Consider the following 18,118-nt stretch of genomic DNA (forward strand, 5'->3'; position numbering starts at 1 on the left):
TCTTTTAACCATTGAATTAATAAAAAAAAATCATAATTTTATAGGTGGTGCAACAGTGTCAAAGAAAGGAAAAACTAGATTTCAAGTAGTTTTTTGGGACGTTTTCTACAACCCGGCCACCCCAGTTTTTTTTTTTTAAGTTTTTGAAGTGCACAGTACCAACTTGATTGCAAAGCACATTGTTTCCAATATTTATTCTTACACCTATTTTGGCACTATCATCACTCTTTTGCCGTATTTTGGCGTTAGAAAGAAAACACGAAATTAATTTTATCTTTCGAGCAGAAAGCACGATTTGCATAATTCAAAAGCAGAAATATCTTTCTTTTCATGGCCGATTACGAGATAAAAAAATAATGCTTTCAGACGATAGATGTTCAGACCATTTTTTAAGTCCAAAAGTAGGATTTCGGCCAATAGGTAAGTTTGAAAAATACCATTCTATCCCAATTCACTGGATTTAATGTGGGATCTCCGTTGAGGAATTCGCTATGAATTCTTTTCATTGACCTATTACTTTTTTCCAAAGCATATACAATTTTGTGTATTACATATTAAAAACAAGAGAGAACGCTATAGTCGGGTGCCCCGACTATCAGATACCCGTTACTCAGCTAAAGGGAGTGCGAAGGAGATGAAGATAAAAACTTTGATCCGCCGTAACTTTTTAACGATTGGTCCGATTTAAAAAATTTCTTCTTCTACATTTCGTTAGGTATTGATAAACACAATAAAACTGCATTTTTACTTTTCCGAAATATTGAAATTTTAAAAATCGTATAAGCGATTGTGGGCGTTAGAGGGGGCGTGGCACCCTTTCGAAACAAACTTGCGCTGCGTAGGAACTCCTAGAATCTGCATGCAAAATGCCAATCTTCTAACTTTTATAGTCTCCGAGATCTCAGCGTTCATACAGACAGACAGACGGACAGACAGACGGACACACGGACATGGCTAGATCGACTCGGCTAGTGATCCTGATCAAGAATATATATACTTTATGGGGTCGGAAATACTTCCTTCTAGCTGTTACATACTTTTGCACGAATACAATATACCCTTTTACTCTACGAGTAACGGGTATAACAACCGATCTATACTTGATTTCTGCACGTATGTTATGGGCTGCCAAAAATAAAGAAAATAAACATATACGACCGCCGACCGGACAAACGACCGCGTACCTGGGTTAGAGAGGAGCAACAGATGCCGATACTAGGGATGGCCTGGGAATGGAGAACTGGTTCCGGAGTGGTGCTGGTTCGTGGCGGAACTAGTAGAATAGTGGGCTCAAGATAGTTTTTAATTTCGGAAAACTCTCTCTCGAAAAGACAATTGAGCCGACTTTAAAGGGGGGAAACTAAAGGGCAAATCAGAACCATCTAGAAGCTGAGAAAAAGTAGTCGTGTCTCTGGGAACAAAATTCCAAAGTGAGAGTGCAAGTTTTAGATAGAAAAAAATATAAATTAAAGTGCTTTTGTGTTCGCAGCTTCCGGCGCCAAATTCGAAATCTGGGAGTCTGCGAGGAAAGGAATTAAACTGGGAGAAAACTAATGGAAATTGTTTATAGTTTTAAAGAAAACCACGAAATAATCAAAAATAACCACAAACTTCAAACTACGAATCTACTTCTACTAAATTAAAATACTCATGTAACCCTATATATATATTATTTATTCATTTATTTATACTTATAACTATTTATTCATGTGTGATGTAATCGTCCCTGTACCCAGGTTAGGGAATTGTGAAGTTAAATGAAAGTTATTTATATGAATTTTGTGAATTAAAGTGGAAAAGAAAATGAGCGAGTAGAGTGTTAACAAGAGGGAACGTTATAGTCGGATGCCCCGACTATCAGATACCCGTTACTCAGGTAAAGGGAGTGCGAGGGAGATGGAGATAGAGATAGAAAACGTTGATCACGCATAACTTTTTAACGAATGGTCCGATTTGAAAAATTTCTTCTACATTTCGATAGGTATTGATAAACACAATAAAACTGCATTTTTACTTTTCCAAAATATTAAAATTTTTAAAATCGTATATAAGCGATGGTGGGCGTTAGAGGGGGCGTGGCACCATTTTGAAACAAACTTGCGCTGCGTAGGAATTCCTAGAATCTGCATGCAAAATGCCAATCTTCTAGCTTCTATAGTTTCCGAGATCTCAGCGTTCATACGGACAGACGGACAGACAGACAGACAGACAGACAGACGGACAGACGGACAGACGGACATGGCTAGATCGACTCGGCTAGTGATCCTGATCAAGAATATATATACTTTATGGGGTCGGAAACGCTTCCTTCTACCTGTTACATACTTTTGCACGAATACAATATACCCTTTTACTCTACGAGTAACGGGTATAAAAATGGGGTGAGGTGACGCATAACAGACCCAGTATCCAGTGTCGGGGAGTTGCTTAAAATATACAGCAGCTCATGGATGGGAGGGTATATTCCGCGGCCATCAACAGCAGGTCCGCAGTCCTTGTTTCCTTTCATTTTTAAAGTTGTCATCAAGTCTGAAGAAAATAATTTATTACTGTGTGCCGACAAATCCAACTATCGAGGTCATACTCACGCTTGAGAAGTCCGATTGCTAGCCGGAATCCGATGGTTGGATCACCGAAAATAAGTCGAGACATAACAGGGTGGCGCCCAAGGAAAACATAATAAAAAGACAGAAAAAAGAAAAGGAAGAGAATCTCCGGCTGGTCCTCGACAGCTAGTGGTGGTCCTGGATAATTGCTACCAAGAGCAAATCTTAGAAGTCCCACTAAGAGGCGAGAGGCGCCACCACCGGGACCCCGACAGGAGTAGAAATATCCTGGTTCGGCGCGGCCCATCAAGGGCGTCGGAAGAAGAAGTCTATGAACACCTATAAAGACGGCGAAAAGGCAGAATCAACCAAAAGGAGATCAGGATCGGTAGCTTACAACATCCAGCGGTCGTGGTCCTTGTGGAAAAGGTTGCTGGAAGCAACACACATGTAGTCCGGCCAAAGAAGGTGAAAGCTGCTGAAAAGAAACAAGAAGGATTAGGAATATGAAAGTACAGTGGGCTGGGTTAAATTTTCGTCACTCACCCTACCTAGCAGACAAAAGAGAAAAACAGAAAAGTTAAGAAAAAGAAGGGAAGAAAAGATATGTCAGAAAGCGAAAGAAACAGGCAGACATTCAATAGAAAAATTAGAAGAAGTTTAGAGTTTTTTTTGAACCGCGGATCCGAAATAATGACTCCGACAGCAACACCTTCCCAAGCCAATCAGAAAGTGAACCGAGAGATAAAGGATATCACTCCTCCCCAGGGGTTTATGATGGATAATAGCGCAGCCTTTGAGATCAGCGACCAGCAGGATATGACGGGAGCAGTGGGGGGCGTGGAAGCACATACTAGTGACGGGGTTCCCCGCGGCGACCAACACAATCTCAATAGCGATGAGGAAGTGAAGATTCCTGTGCATTTAGGTAAAGAAATAGAGTCAGCCATTAATTTAGCTCTATTACAAGCTCATGAAACTTACCGTAAAGCGGCGTCCATTGAGGTCTCTGCTTTCCAAAAGCAAATGCAACAGGACATGATGAATTTTATGAAGGAAATTAACCAGATCGTCCGCCCTACAGTGAAGGCACAGGCAGACACTCAGGAGCCTCCTCCTAGACCATCGATGGAAGCAGCAATGCCTAATCCAGCGCAGCAGCGATCTGTATGGGCGGGTTGGCATCAGTATAGCCAACCACCGCCTTTGTTTAGGCCAGGAGTTTCAGCTGCCGGAAGTTTGAATGAAGCCCGAGATGAGCCATCCCAGGAAGTGGGGTATATCCTTCGATGGCGGACCTAGGGGAATGCCAATTGGTGAATTTATATTCCGGATAGAGCATCTACAGATGGCTTACCAAGTCACGTGGGAAGAGGTCCTTCGATCGTTTCACTACCTGGTAGATGGTCAAGCCAAGGAGTGGTTTTGGATGCACGTACGCACAACGGGATTGAGGGATTGGCCAAATCTAAAAAACGCGCTGCAACAACGTTTCCAAACGCTGAGCCTCCAGTTGGACATCAACATATCCGACTACGACCTAATAAGGACAATTAAAGTGAATATCAGAGACGGGATATCGAGGATAATATATCCGATGTGGTTAACTAACCTGGAACAGCTGAGGGAGGAATGCCACGAAGCCGAGAGGGTTTTGGCCAATCGCTGGTCGCGCACATCCGGGATGCAAGAGCACCAGAGACCACCGAGGGAGAAGCACCAGGTTCACGAGGCGTACGCATCCCAGGAGCCAGACGAGGACTCCGAGTTTGTAGAGGCCATTTCCCGAGGCAGAGAAGGCGAAGCACAAAGTACGTTGGTCCGCTACAATTGCTCAATGCCGGGACACACGTATTACACGTGCGACTCGGAGGTCCTGAATAAGTTCTGCTACAGATGCGGCCGACCGGGAGTACGTTTTACTTGGTGTCCGAAATGTCAGGCGGGAAACGCGAGATGGAAACGCGTTACCAGCAACGAAAACAGGAACGAAGAGAGGTCTGCACAGCTATAATATCAGCAGCTACGACGGAGAACCGAGCGTTTGCCGAGGTATTGGTTGCAAACCATTCAATGCAGGGGCTGCTTGACACGGGAGCATCGAAGAGCATCCTAGGAGACGGGTGTATGGACCTGGTAAAGCGACTGAAACTAGAAGTTTTGAAAGTAAGATCAACAGTACAGACAGAAGGCGGTGCAACACACCGGATAGCGGGTCGCATAGAGGTGGACCTTTGCTATAAACAGGAAACTCACCGCATATCATTGCTTCTATGTCCCTCACTCCGGCAAAAACTATATTTGGGAATAGACTTTTGGCGGAAATTTTCATTAGCTCCGGACGTCGTAGGGGTAGGTGAATTGTCGTCGATTGAGAATGAGTTCCATGTTACGAGCGAACCGGTAGAACCACACATCCTGTCTGAGGAAGAGAAAACACAGTTGGAGTTAGTGCAGGATAAGTTTCTAACTTACGAAAGACACAGCATGGGACTGACGGAATTGGAAACGCATTCCATACAACTGGAGGCAGGAACAGTCCCAGTAAAGGAAAAGTTCTATCCGGTGTCACCAAAAGTCCAGGAATTGCTCTATGCGGAAGTAGACGAAATGTTGCGATTAGGGGTAATCGAGACTAGTGAAAGCCCATGGAACAATATAGATACTCTGGTCCAAAAACCTCGGAAAACCGGTTATGCTTAGATGCGAGGAAACTTAATAAGGTAACGATCAAGGATGTTTACCCATTGCAGAATATAGAGTCGATTCTGAGCCGTGTGGATGAAACCATTTACATTAGCAGTGTGGATTTAAAGCATGCGTTCTGGCAAATTGAACTGGACCAAAAAAGTAGGGAGTACACCGCATTCACCATCCCGGGAAGGCCATTGTATCAATTTCGGAGGATGCCGTTTGGTTTATGTCACGCTGCTCAACGGCTATGTCGACTCATGGACCGGGTCATCCCTCAGAAGCTCAGGAGCAACGTCTTTGTGTACCTAGACGATCTGTTGATTATTTCGAAAACGTTCAAGGATCATATGTGAATACTTACCGAGGTTGCCAAGAGCTTACAAAACGCCAATCTCACGATCGGGCTACACAAATCCAAGTTCTGCTTCCGATTCCTTAAGTATCTGGGTTTTGTAATCGGAGAGGGCTCCTTGAGGACGGATCCAGGGAAGATTCAGGCAATAGCCAAGATCCCAGTGCCAAAGAATATGAGACAGTTGAGGAGTTTCCTAGGAACAGCTGGATGGTACAGGCGGTTCATTCGAGGTTTTTCAGATGTATCGACGCCTCTGACGTTTGAAGTCAAAGACCAAGTTCAAGTGGACACCTGCAGCGGAAGAGGAAATCAGCACTCACCTCAGCTCCAGTGCTGGGGATCGGTGCGGTTCTCTTCCAAAAGGATGTGAATGGAAATGAGAGACCGATAGCGTTTTACTCTCAGTAGCTGCGAGGAGCTCAATTGAATTATATGGTGACAGAGAAAGAGTGCTTAGCCGCAGTGAAAGCTGTGTATAGATTTCGCCCATATATAGAACTCTTACCCTTCACAGTCATCACCGATCATTCCAGTCTTCAATGGCTCATGACGCTAAAAGACCTAAACGGACGATTGGCGCGGTGGTCGTTGGCGTTACAGGCATATGATTTCCAAATAGAGCACCGGAAGGGGAAGATAACGTGGTGACAGACAAGTTGTCCCGTATCCCGGAGGTAGAAGCCATTGAGGTGTTCAATTTTGAAACCATTGAATTCGAAAGTCCCGAGTATCTGGAAAGAATCCAAACGGTGAAGGAAAATGCGGAGCAGTTTCCAGATTTTGTGGTGGAAGACGGGCTCTTGCTCAAGCGAGTAGAATTTGTGTCCGGGGACACACAGGAATTTCCGTGGAAGCTGTGGATTCCGGAAGCGTTAACAAATACCTTAATCCAGCAAGCACACGACAGCGATACCGCGATGCATGGAGGCTAAGGTCGCACGCTTAACAGGCTTAGGCAGTTCTACTACTGGCCCAAGATGGCACCGACAATGAAGTCCAATTTGTAGCAAGCCGGTTTCAAAGTTTCCTGGAGAAGTATCAAATTCGTCATAAGAGGACCGGCAGGTATGCTCCACAGTCGAATGCCTCAGAGCGCGTGAACCAATCCGTACTTGCAGTTATTAGGATCCATGTAGGGGAAGACCACACACAAGATAGTAGAGATTCAAGGTTCTCTGCGAAGTGCCGTCCACAATAGCACTGGTGTCTCCCCATACTTTGCCATGTTTGGCCAACACATGTTCCTGAGCGGGCAAGATTATAGGATAGCCCGAAAACTAGACGCCGTAAACGACGCCCAGATACAGAGTCTATCTCGAACGGATCGGCTTCAACTAATAAGAGAAAAGGTAACCGAACGCATTAATGAAACATATGAGAGATCAGCCAAACAGTACAATAGAAGAGCTAAAGAAATCAAGTACCTACCTGGCCAAGAAATCTTTAAGCGGAACTTCATCCTCAGCGATTTCAAGAACAACATAAATGCCAAGTTTTGTCGCAAGTACTCCAAGTGCCGCATAGTAAGACCCGTAGGGAATAACCTATATGAGATGGAAACATTACAAGGGAAACGATTGGGAGTATTTCACGCGAAAGATTTGAAACAATAATTGCAGCATAGGTACACTGTACGTGCAAATACGTACCCAATTAATGGCCCGGCTAACCCTTTCAAAGCGGCAGGACGAATTAATCTCAGGGCGTGGGCTTGGCCTGCGTTGGGCTACTGGCAGCCTCAATTGTACTCGTGTTCCGTTGACAAGTAAACGAAACCGTAGTGTGGTGTTATGGGCTGCCATAAATAAGCATATACAAAATTAAAACATACCAAACGACCGCGTACCTGGGTTAGAGAGGAGCAACAGATGCCGATACTAGGGATGGCCTGGGAATGAAGAACTGGTTCCGGAGTCGTGCTGGTTCGTGGCGGAACTAGTAGAATAGTGGGATCAAGATAGTTTTAAATTTCGGAAAACTCTCTCTCGAAAAGACAATTGAGCCGACTTTAAAGGGGGGAAACTAAAGGGCAAATCAGAACCATCTAGAAGCTGAGAAAAAGTAGTCGTGTCTCTGGGAACAAAATTCCAAAGTGAGAGTGCAAGTTTTAGATAGAAAAAAATATAAATTAAAGTGCTTTTGTGTTCGCAGCTTCCGGCGCCAAATTCGAAATCTGGGAGTCTGCGAGGAAAGGAATTAAACTGGGAGAAAACTACTGGAAATTTGATTATCGCCGCCCACATCTGGGTGGTGCCAGGTTTTTTTATTTTAAGTTTAGTTTTAAAGTTAATAAAACCACGAAATATTCAAAAATAACCACAAACTACAAGCTACAAACTACGAATCTACTTCTACTAAATTAAAATACTCATGTAACCCTATATAAATATTATTTATTCATTTATCAATTGTGAAGTTAAATGAAAGTTATTTATATGAATTTTGTGAATTAAAGTGGAAAAGAAAATGAGCGAGTAGAGTGTTAAAAATGGGGTGAGGTGACGCATAACAGACCCAGTATCCAGTGTCGGGGAGTTGCTTAAAATATACAGCAGCTCATGGATGGGAGGGTATATTCCTTTCCTTTCATTTTTAAAGTTGTCATCAAGTCTGAAGAAAATAAATTATTACTGTGTGCCGACAAATCCAACTATCGAGGTCATACTCACGCTTGAGAAGTCCTATTGCTAGCCGGAATCCGATGGTTGGATCACCGAAAATAAGTCGAGACATAACAAGTAATTACTAAATTTACTAGTAAATTCTAAATATGGGAAATTCTCTGCTGTCGCACGCGACGTTCGACCTGCTTTGCAGGTGAAAAATGTTACAATATCGAAATATCGCAATGTTACTCTTTATATTAAAATCCCATCTATAGTTTGACTTATGTTTGGTCAGACTGAATCTCACTTGTCAATTATTTTCTCCAGCGAATGGACGCTTACAAATAAAACTTTAGTTTCAACTTGTTTCTGAGTTTGTTTGCCACAATATTTGGAACACAATCTTCATCAAAAAAAACTATCTTCCAGTACTTCTTTTCTTTTGGAACTAGGCTCAAATTAAAGGTCTTGATTATCACTAAAAAATGTGCTAGGGCTGACTTTAAGAATTGTTCGTTTTTAAGATATACAACCCTAGTCAAAAGTATTTTCTCAAATTTGAATGTTAACTGTACTCATATTTTGAACTTATAATATAAACATTTTGGCACCTATGGAAAGAGCACTTCAATTCCGTTTAAATGACACAAAAATGTTCTTAACCCATTAAGCACCCTTTGAAAAGTGAGCAAATTAGACAATTTTTTTTGAAAATAAAATTTTTAACTTTTTCCCTGGGGCTTAAAACAAAAATGTTTTGATGCAAAGTTGTTCCCCAATCAAAATTAATAATAACTGCAAAAAAAAAATTTCAAAATATTTTTCCTTGTATTTTTTATGATTTTTTGAAAATAGCTATTTTTGCTGCTTTTTCTTTCTTTTCATACAAAATTTTACTGAGAGGTCTCCATTCAAAAAATCATAAAAAATACAAGGAAAAATATTTTGAAACATTTTTTTTTGCAGGTCTTATTAGTTTTGATTGGGGAACAACTTTGCATCAAAACATTTTTGTTTTAAGCCCCAGGAAAAAAGTCGAAAATTTGACTTTCGCAAAATTTGCTCACTTTTCAAAGGGGTCTTAATGGGTTAAGAACATTTTTGTGTCATTTAAACGGAATTGAAGTGTTCAAAATAAAAATAAAAAATGTATTAACAAAAAATACATATAAATCATTTATAAAGTCGGAGGCAAAAATTTTTTTTAATTAAAATCGCCGCGATTTTTGTTTAAAAAAATTTTTGCCTCCGACTTTATAAATGATTTATATGTATTTTTTGTTAATACATTTTATTTCCGTTGTATAACTTGCATTTTATTTTGTTTTCTAAATGATATATTTAACTACGAGAACTGAAATGCTCTTCCTAAAAAATGTAATGCCATTCTCGTGCTTAGGTAGTATCATCGCTAATACATCGAAAGACATCGATATAAATTTTGACACACCGATACAACATGAAGCTTTCGTGCGATATATCGGGCAAAATGACGTAAGTGTGCTCCAACGGTTTTTTATTTTCAAACATTGTGAAAAAATATTCTTATTTAGCGTTTTTAACGAAAACTATTAGTTTTGCAGAAAAAATGTATAAAACATAAAATACTCATTTATTTAATAGCTTTCATTTCTCCTAGCTAGCTTTTTGATTAAGTTATTATATTCGAAGATATTTAAGAAAAACAGTTTTTACCGTTATTTTCCATGATCCCGTTATTTGCGCCAGCTTTGACTATATTTCCAATAATCAGGACCCCAAATAACGTGGAATTTGAAAGTTTGCACAAAATCGGGGGTTGGAGCTAAACGGAAGTTCACCCAAAAAAAACAAGACTTTCGCACGCGACACCAATAGAAGTTACTTTTTTGACTTCCTGCTTAACTTTCGATTGTAACAAAACGTGAAAGAATATTTTAATGCAGTTAATTTTATAGTGTTCCTTAATCTTTATTCTTTAAATTGTATTTGGGTTGAATTCAAAATATTGAGTGGTTAATTTTTTATTGGCATCGAAGTGACTGTCACACGTTACATGTCGCACGCGACAGTTTTTTCCGTTTTTTTTTGGTGGTTTTTTTGCAACCTTAACTGCAAAAAGCTGTTTAAGAGCCACTTTAAAAAATACCAAAAAGTGTCTTTTTTGTCCATATAACAGGTATTGTCTTGGAAAATTATCCAAGGATACACAAATTACTTAGCTTAAGGCATTTTTCCACTATGCGGTTTTTTCGGTATTTTTGTGTATTTTCGATTGGCAACGCGATAGGCGGACGTGAGGTGTTTCCATTGGCAAACGCGTCTGAAAACAGCTGTTCTGATATTGTCATTTGCGAGCTGAAGTAAACAATGGATTTAAATAATTTGTTATTGGAAATTGTAATCGCAGAACAGCTTTTGAACAGCGTGGAAACATTGCTGCAATGATGAAAGCAATAACAACATCCCACATTATGCTACTTGAGCATTTATTACGGCAGAAAGCAAAAGGATCTGCAGAAGAAGGCGTTTATATATATAGATCCGAACAGTCATTTAAATAATTCTTTGACACGACCCGCGACAGCAGTAGCTGCAGCTTCTGCAGCGGCACGTCACTGAACAGAATCTGAGACGGGGCTGAAACGCCTACAAGGACATCGTGCGCAAGAAGGAGGGAGATGGCCCTTTTCCAGCAGTCGCCTGTCAACGTGTGTCATTTGAATATGGAATGGCCATCTATGGTCAAAGCAGATTTTGCACCTGCGCACTATGGGAAAAAAGTCTATTTTTTTGGCATAAACTCTAGTTTTAGAGATACAATTTAGAAATTTTGTATATATACTATTAAGATAAAGCTGTAATTTCGGTTTTTGTTGCTTTTTGAATCGGACCATTGTTTTCATCCACCGCCCACGCCGCATATTCAAATTAATTGGCAGGGAATTTAAAAAATTTGTATTTGTATTGGTAAGACGGTAAAATAATTTCGGTTTACGTTAATTTTTAAAATTTGTCAAAAAAAAAAATTGGTGTCATGTACAAGAAAAGTGAAATATTATCTTAGAGCAGATGCCAATTTTAGCTTTAACGGGGGTCCAGCTTCTTTATATTTGAGTCCTTTGCAGCCAGGATTTTCACTTGACTTGTCCCTTTCCATGAATTCAATTTTTAAGATTAATGAAAGCCACTTAGATTGTTTTTTTATTTAAAAAAATATTTTTTTTATGTTTTTAAGTTGCTGGATTTAAGTCATTTTTTTTAAGAAACGTGCAAAAAGTTGCAAAAATGATTAGTTTTGCGATATTAAGGATACATTTGGTAATAACTTTGCGTTTTTAGCTTTTTGCAACTTTGTGCCATTTATAAGTTGTACACCACGGAACACAAACAAACTTGTTAGTTTTAAGCTAAAAAGATACACATTTTAAACAGTTCACAGTTGGACAACAAACCACAATAATCAAAACATGTAAACTAAGATACATTTATAAATACCTTTGCTACGATTTGACATGATCAGAAATAATAAACCATTTTGTTGCTCCACAAAATAAGCACTGAAAGTTTGCAAAGATTTTTCACTAATTTACGCACACAACAAAGTCAATCAAACAGCTGACTTTGTTCGTTTATCAACCTTATAGTGTTGCTAGTAAAAAATCTTAGATAACTGTTCTTGGCTAATTAGGGTATGTAAATTCACAAAATATATTTTATTTTTAAAAATAATTTGTAAAATAAGTTGATTTTATGCCAAAAAAATTGACTTTTTTCCCATAGTGCTGCGCTCAAATGCGACCAGGAGGTCGCCTTAATAGACGAATGGCGCACGCGAAGCAAACGTCAAGATCATGAAGCGGGCAACTACCAATATTTCGCTTCCGATCCTTTCTAGCCGTGCCATTCCATTGTATAAACGAACTTCTACTGCCCTTTATTCGCTTGGATCATCCTCGGAATACTGAACTGTTGCCAGATACGAAATAAAGTTCATGTATATATCAACAATAAATGATTTTAATATTTCCCGCTTCTTATCAGCCTCTTATCAGTTTCGGGTCCAGAAAAATGTTCATGCCTGGTTAATACTGATTAAAAATACCACAAATTTCACTTTCCAGCCCTGTAACGCGACAATTTTTCACCCTCCCCTCCTCGCCCCTCGCCAAAAAGTTTTGTATGGGGTTTGGGCGCGTTAAACGGTAAATGGATGCAAACGCGACGCGTCCATAATAAGCAGAGGGCATTAGTTGAGGATCCATCTAACAAGAATCAAATATCAGTGCAAAAAATATATGTTTTTACGTTTTACGCTTTTTGGCTTGGTTGACATCCCCAGAGAATTGCCCATATACAGTGGCGAGCAAAATTGAGTGCATGTTCATTGTATGTATGCATGTTTGACCGCTCATAAAACGCAAACCATGATCCAAATGAAACAAACTTTTTTTCTCGATTTCTTATTCAATTTGTAAGAAATAAACTTAAATACTACAATAATACAACAAGAAATGTGTTACGTGGGCATATTAGTACCCTAGTCCTGAAAAGGATTGGGCCGAGGGAAAGTCATCCGATGTTTAGGCACCAATTTTTCCGGCATGAGCTCGCTGGCTGGGGTGGCTTCTTGGTAAGACTAGCTCTCCAACACATCGAGAATAAATATTAAGATGCCTGAAAAATAGTAAGAGTCGTAAAGTCCGTCGGTCATCAGACTACCCACAAGCTTAGCTGTCGCCTGATCGTAACACGATCGGGCAATGTTTCGGCCACATTCCCTCCCCTTCCACATACATGAGCCAAATGGAGCGTCGCGGGCCGCGCAATACGATCCCCTATTGTCAAGGTTGTCCGTCAAAAGTTATGTCATTATTCTTCACCTACTCCACTTATCGCGTCAGCACCCCCTTCTTGAAAACTTAACACTTCATGGTTTTAAGTTCGTTTTCACATTATAATTTTATTAAATAAAATATTGGCTAGTGCCATTTATGAGTAATATTATTATTGGGAATACATATGAATTTAATTTTAATTGACCAACAAAGTTTGTTAGCGGAGAGTATCAAATTTACCACCCGTCCAAGGTGCACACGTCAACAAATTGCTGACTATTCACGACTACAAACGTCGCTCTGAGGGCTCTTGTGATTCTTCATACAAACACAAGGGCTGATACTCGCCTCTAAAAAGTCAATGTTTATTATATTATAAAAGGTTAACTTATGCAAAGATTATTGTATTATTTTTCTAATCAGTTCATCAGAAGGATGACAAAGGTACCAATGCGGTTAATCCATTCAGTAGAGGACATTTTTTTCAGCCTATACGATTTTACGTAAGTGCGAGCAAGACAGATATATGTCGGCTGCAATGAGCAAAATTTTAAAACCGATGGCCACTTTTGGTATTTTTTTGGTATTTTAAAATATCTCAATTAGTACCGTATTGGACCGATGAGCAATGAGCAAAATTGAATCTAAAAAGTTCAATTTTGCTCATTCATTAGAGCTACTGTGAAATGGGATCAATAATAAAAATTGACTGGATTCTTTTTGGTTGAATTGTCAAACCTTTTGCGACTAATAAGGTGCTTTAAACAAATAAGAACAGTACAAAAATTATTTTAATGGCCTAATTACTCCGTTCACAAACAGCAAACAAATCAACTGGCGCCAATTTTCAAATATTACAAAATGTTGAGCCGACCTGGGTCGCAAGCTTTAAATTTGCTGTTGGCATGAGGATATTTATTGCGGCAACTCCTACAGGCAGATTACATTTTTTATTCTTTGGGCTGCGGCTAAAGGCGTTCATCGGAATTCATCTGCTAAATCTAGTATTTTTTTGGTATTTCCTTACTATTTCCTTAGCTCAACTGAGTACCGCGGTGCCTCTCGCTTACTCCTATGCTTAGCTAGCTGTTTTCGTCGTACTGAGTACTAGGCTTAATGAGTTAACCTGTTAAAGGTATTTGAATTATAAAGTTTAAATTTAACGTCTAAATTCTAAGTGAGCATGCTATCTTATCCGAACAAATCCCAAAAATATCATATATATTTGTCCCTTTATAAACCTCTAATGAATGCTCTAATGAATAAACCGAACAATGTAGTGGAATAACCGCATAACCTCACCAAGAAATTCATTACAGAGGTTGCAGAATAAACGGTAGTCTTGGGTACCGTGGCACAAACTATGGCTTTTTCTACTTTAGTACAATGTAAAAGTGGGGAAAAATCCAGACGTAAGGTCTCAATGTATAAAAGTTCTAGATCATTTATAGTGATAGGCGAATTCAATTTTGATAAAAGATGCTTTACTTTAATGTAGAAATGTGGTTCGTTTCTAAGAATGACCGCTAGGGCCTGATGGTTAATCATGGTGTACGGATATATATATACACTACTGGTCAAAATAATAAGTGCACACTATACATTCTCACTTGCTAAGAGATATCTCTATAGTTATTGAGGCCAGACCTCCCAAACCTTTTTATTTTGAAAGGTTATTCTGTCCTGCAATATTTTAATAAACAATGGATACAGTAAAACCTGTCTATTCCATGTTAGCCATACATTTGTGCGAAAGGTTGGTTTATAATAAACAATAAATAAGCACACGTCCTGTAGGGCATTTTTATCTATTTTAGTTATTTTGAGTTGTGAATAAAGCAAACATATTTGTCATGTCCTGCTTTTCGCGCGTTCTTTGCCGGCTAAACAAAGTTTCTCCCAGGGCGGGGAACAACCAAAAAATATTACACGCAGCAGACAAAACAAAAAAAAAACAAAACGGAATTTTAAACTTGGACAACGGCTACTTCTTTTTTTTATACGGATTTTGGAACATCTAGACTGGACCACGCTCCTAAATCTGTAGTCCTTGGAGTCCCTCCCAACCATGGATGCATCTCCGGACACATCTCCCAAATTTTTAGTTGTGGGTGCTACTTCGCCTACTTTATCCCATCCCCCAACACGAATGTCTACTCTGACAACTTCATTTCACTAATACATTGTATTTTCAAAAATTCCTCTTAAATTCTAACATTTGAATAACCCACCCACGGTACCGAAGGACTTTTACATGTAACACAGATATATATATAAATAATTAAATAAATAAATAAATAAACAAGTAATTAATAATCATTGGGCGAGTATTTAGGTTGTAAGATGGTGAATAATGGTAATAAATATTGTTCTGATTAAATATGAATTAAATTAAATTGATTTGGGTTGGGTTACATAGTGGGTTATTTAATAAATGTATTAATTTTTTTGTTCGCCGTTTTTCATGTAGTGGTTTGTGTATTGTATAATGATGTTGACTTATATATGTTTTAACGTAAAATAAAAACCTGTGGCCACCCAGGAATGAGTGGCCAATTTTTCTCCTAGAAAAATCTTCTTCTTCCTGGTGGCTGGTCTTCCTTCACTACTTCCCAAAATTGCCGTTCCTGACCCAGGATTATTCTCTCCGGAATACTCTGTAATTAATTTAATTTTTAACTTCACTCACACTCAACTTATATTTACTTTTTCTTAACTCACTGGTAGAAACTATAATTTTTTTTAAATTTGCAAAATCTCGGCCAACAGAACCGCCTGCGCCCACTGAGTTTCGCCCTTTAAGTCACCTTTGTCTTTTTTTTCTCGGTCCCTCTTCGCCAAAAACCACTCAAACTTTTTCGAAATTTAAACTTCGGTTCATTTGGGAGTCATCCGGTCTAGGGAACCAGTTCCATTTTGAACTCAGTGTCCCGACTCCCTGGACTCACGAGTCATCGATGACCGATTATCGACTACACGCCTATCGTCATCTGGCCTAGTGTAAACAACCGTGGAATTTGCGAATTTTGTAATTTAATTATAGTTTTCGCACATAACAAGCACACTACGGTTTCGATGCTTGTCTCGGAACAGGAGTGGAGGATGTGCGTGTATGGTTGGTTGTATTGCTCAACGTAGGCCATCGCCCACAACCCTGAGATTTCAGTCTGGCGAGTGTGGTTTGCTAGCCGGGCACTATTGTTTGAGGTCCTTTGCATGGAAAACTCCCAAAGGATTGCCGCGCAAGTTTTCCAACGCGTACAACGAATTTCCCAATGCTTTTGTGACTCGGCATTTAGTGTACTTTCGGCAGAACTTGGAGTTTCTATTCTTGCTAAAGTCACTAAGCACAAAGTTCCGCTTGTAGATTTCCTGTCCCGGTGAGTATCGAATTTCTCGGGCCTTTAAATTGTAGTTCTTCGCTGCTTTCTCGTAGGCCTGATGTATCCTTTCCTTTATTTTCACCCGGTACAGCTGTTGTCGTTCGGATCTGGGCAATTGGGCTATCTCGGCTTCATTGAGAGCATTCAGCTTGCGAGCCAGCGAGTAATCTTTCCCATTCCTAAACATATGCTGTCCGAACATGGCAAAGTATGGAGAAGTTCCGGTGCTTTTATGGACGGATGACCTCAGCGACGCTTGTATGTCCGAAAGGTGTTCATCCCAGCGTGTGTGGTCGTCCTGGATGTTCACTCGAATTGCTGCCAAAACCGACTGGTTTACTCTTTCCGAAGCGTTGGATTGTGGTGCGTATCTCCCTGTTTTCATGTGCGTAATCCCGTATTCTTGCAACATATTCTCAAATTCATTGGAGATAAACTGTCTTCCGTTGTCTGTGTGTATTGTTTCTGGAACTCCAAATTGGGTGATTTCAATTCTTGCAGGAATTGAATTACAGCTGTGGATGTGGCTTTTGGCATTGCTTTTAGCCATACAAACTTGGTTAAATGGTCTAATGCGATGAACAACATTGTATTTCCTCGGCGGGATCGCGGATATTTTCCTAGGAAGTCCAGATACAGCTTTTGAATGGGTCGATCTGTCTGTACTTCCTTTCCCATCATTGGCCGTTTTATCTGCGTTGTGTGTTTGTTTTCCTTGCAGTTTTCACAGGCTGCTACAAATTCTCGGACTTGAACTACCATTTTGGGCCAGTAATACATTTGTTGGAGTCTCGCTAATGTCTTCCCCATTCCTCCGTGCATGGCCATGTCGCTGCAGTGAGCTTGCTGGATCAGAGTCTCCGTCAGAGCTTCCGGAATCCATAGTTTCCATTCAAACTCGTCGCTTTCTTCTCTGTTAAAATGGGTTTTTTTGAAAAGAAGTCCTTCTTCCACACGTAAGTCCGGAAACTTATCTTTTCCTTGCTCTTCAATTAATTGTATTCTTTCCAGGTATTCAGGACTCTCAAATTCCGTTGTCTCAAAGTCGAAGAACTCTATTTCGGCGGCTTCATTCGGTCGGGACAACATGTCTGCCACGATGTTGTCTTTCCCTTTCCGGTGCTCGATGTTAAAGTCAAAAGCCTGTAATGCTAATGACCACCGCGCCAGTCTTCCGTTCAGATCCTTGAGCGTCATGAGCCATTTCAGGCTTGCATGGTCGGTTACGATAGTAAACGGCATCAGCTCCACATACGGACGGAATCTTTCCACGGCTTTTACTGCTGCGAGGCACTCTTTTTCTGTCACGCTGTAATTGAGCTGTGCTCCTCTTAGCTTGGCCGAAAAGAAAGCTATTGGTCGGTCCGAACCCTCTACATCCTGCTGGTACAACACTGCCCCAATTCCTACATGGCTGGCGTCACACTGGATCCAGAAGTGTTTCTCAAAGTCTGGATGAGCCAATACGGGTGCACAGGTAAGCGCTTTCTTTAGCGTTTCAAATGCTGTAATCGCTTCCTCCGTCCAAGTAAATTTGGCTTTGTTTTTCAGGCAGTCGGTGAGCGGCGCACTTACACCGGAGAAATTCTGTATAAACCTCCGATACCATCCTGCGGTTCCTAAGAAGCTGCGTAGTTGTCGCGTATTTTTGGGTACTTCTATCTTCAAAATCGCTTCAACTTTCTTCGGATCTGTTCGCAATGCCCCATCACCAATA

General features: G+C 40.1%; 1 long non-coding RNA gene across 1 annotated transcript; it reads right to left on the reverse strand.

The window, feature by feature from the left end:
* Positions 1–3,295: 3,295 nt before the first annotated feature.
* Positions 3,296–4,039, reverse strand: LOC138912253 (uncharacterized). The gene is made up of 3 exons (XR_011417758.1): positions 3,904–4,039; positions 3,531–3,844; positions 3,296–3,462 (listed from the first exon to the last, which is right to left on the reverse strand). It is a non-coding gene; the product is annotated as an uncharacterized lncRNA (long non-coding RNA).
* Between the last annotated feature and the right edge of the window lie 14,079 nt (positions 4,040–18,118).

This window comes from Drosophila takahashii, chromosome 2R, assembly GCF_030179915.1.
Source record: "Drosophila takahashii strain IR98-3 E-12201 chromosome 2R, DtakHiC1v2, whole genome shotgun sequence".
NCBI classification, from domain to species: domain Eukaryota; kingdom Metazoa; phylum Arthropoda; class Insecta; order Diptera; family Drosophilidae; genus Drosophila; species Drosophila takahashii.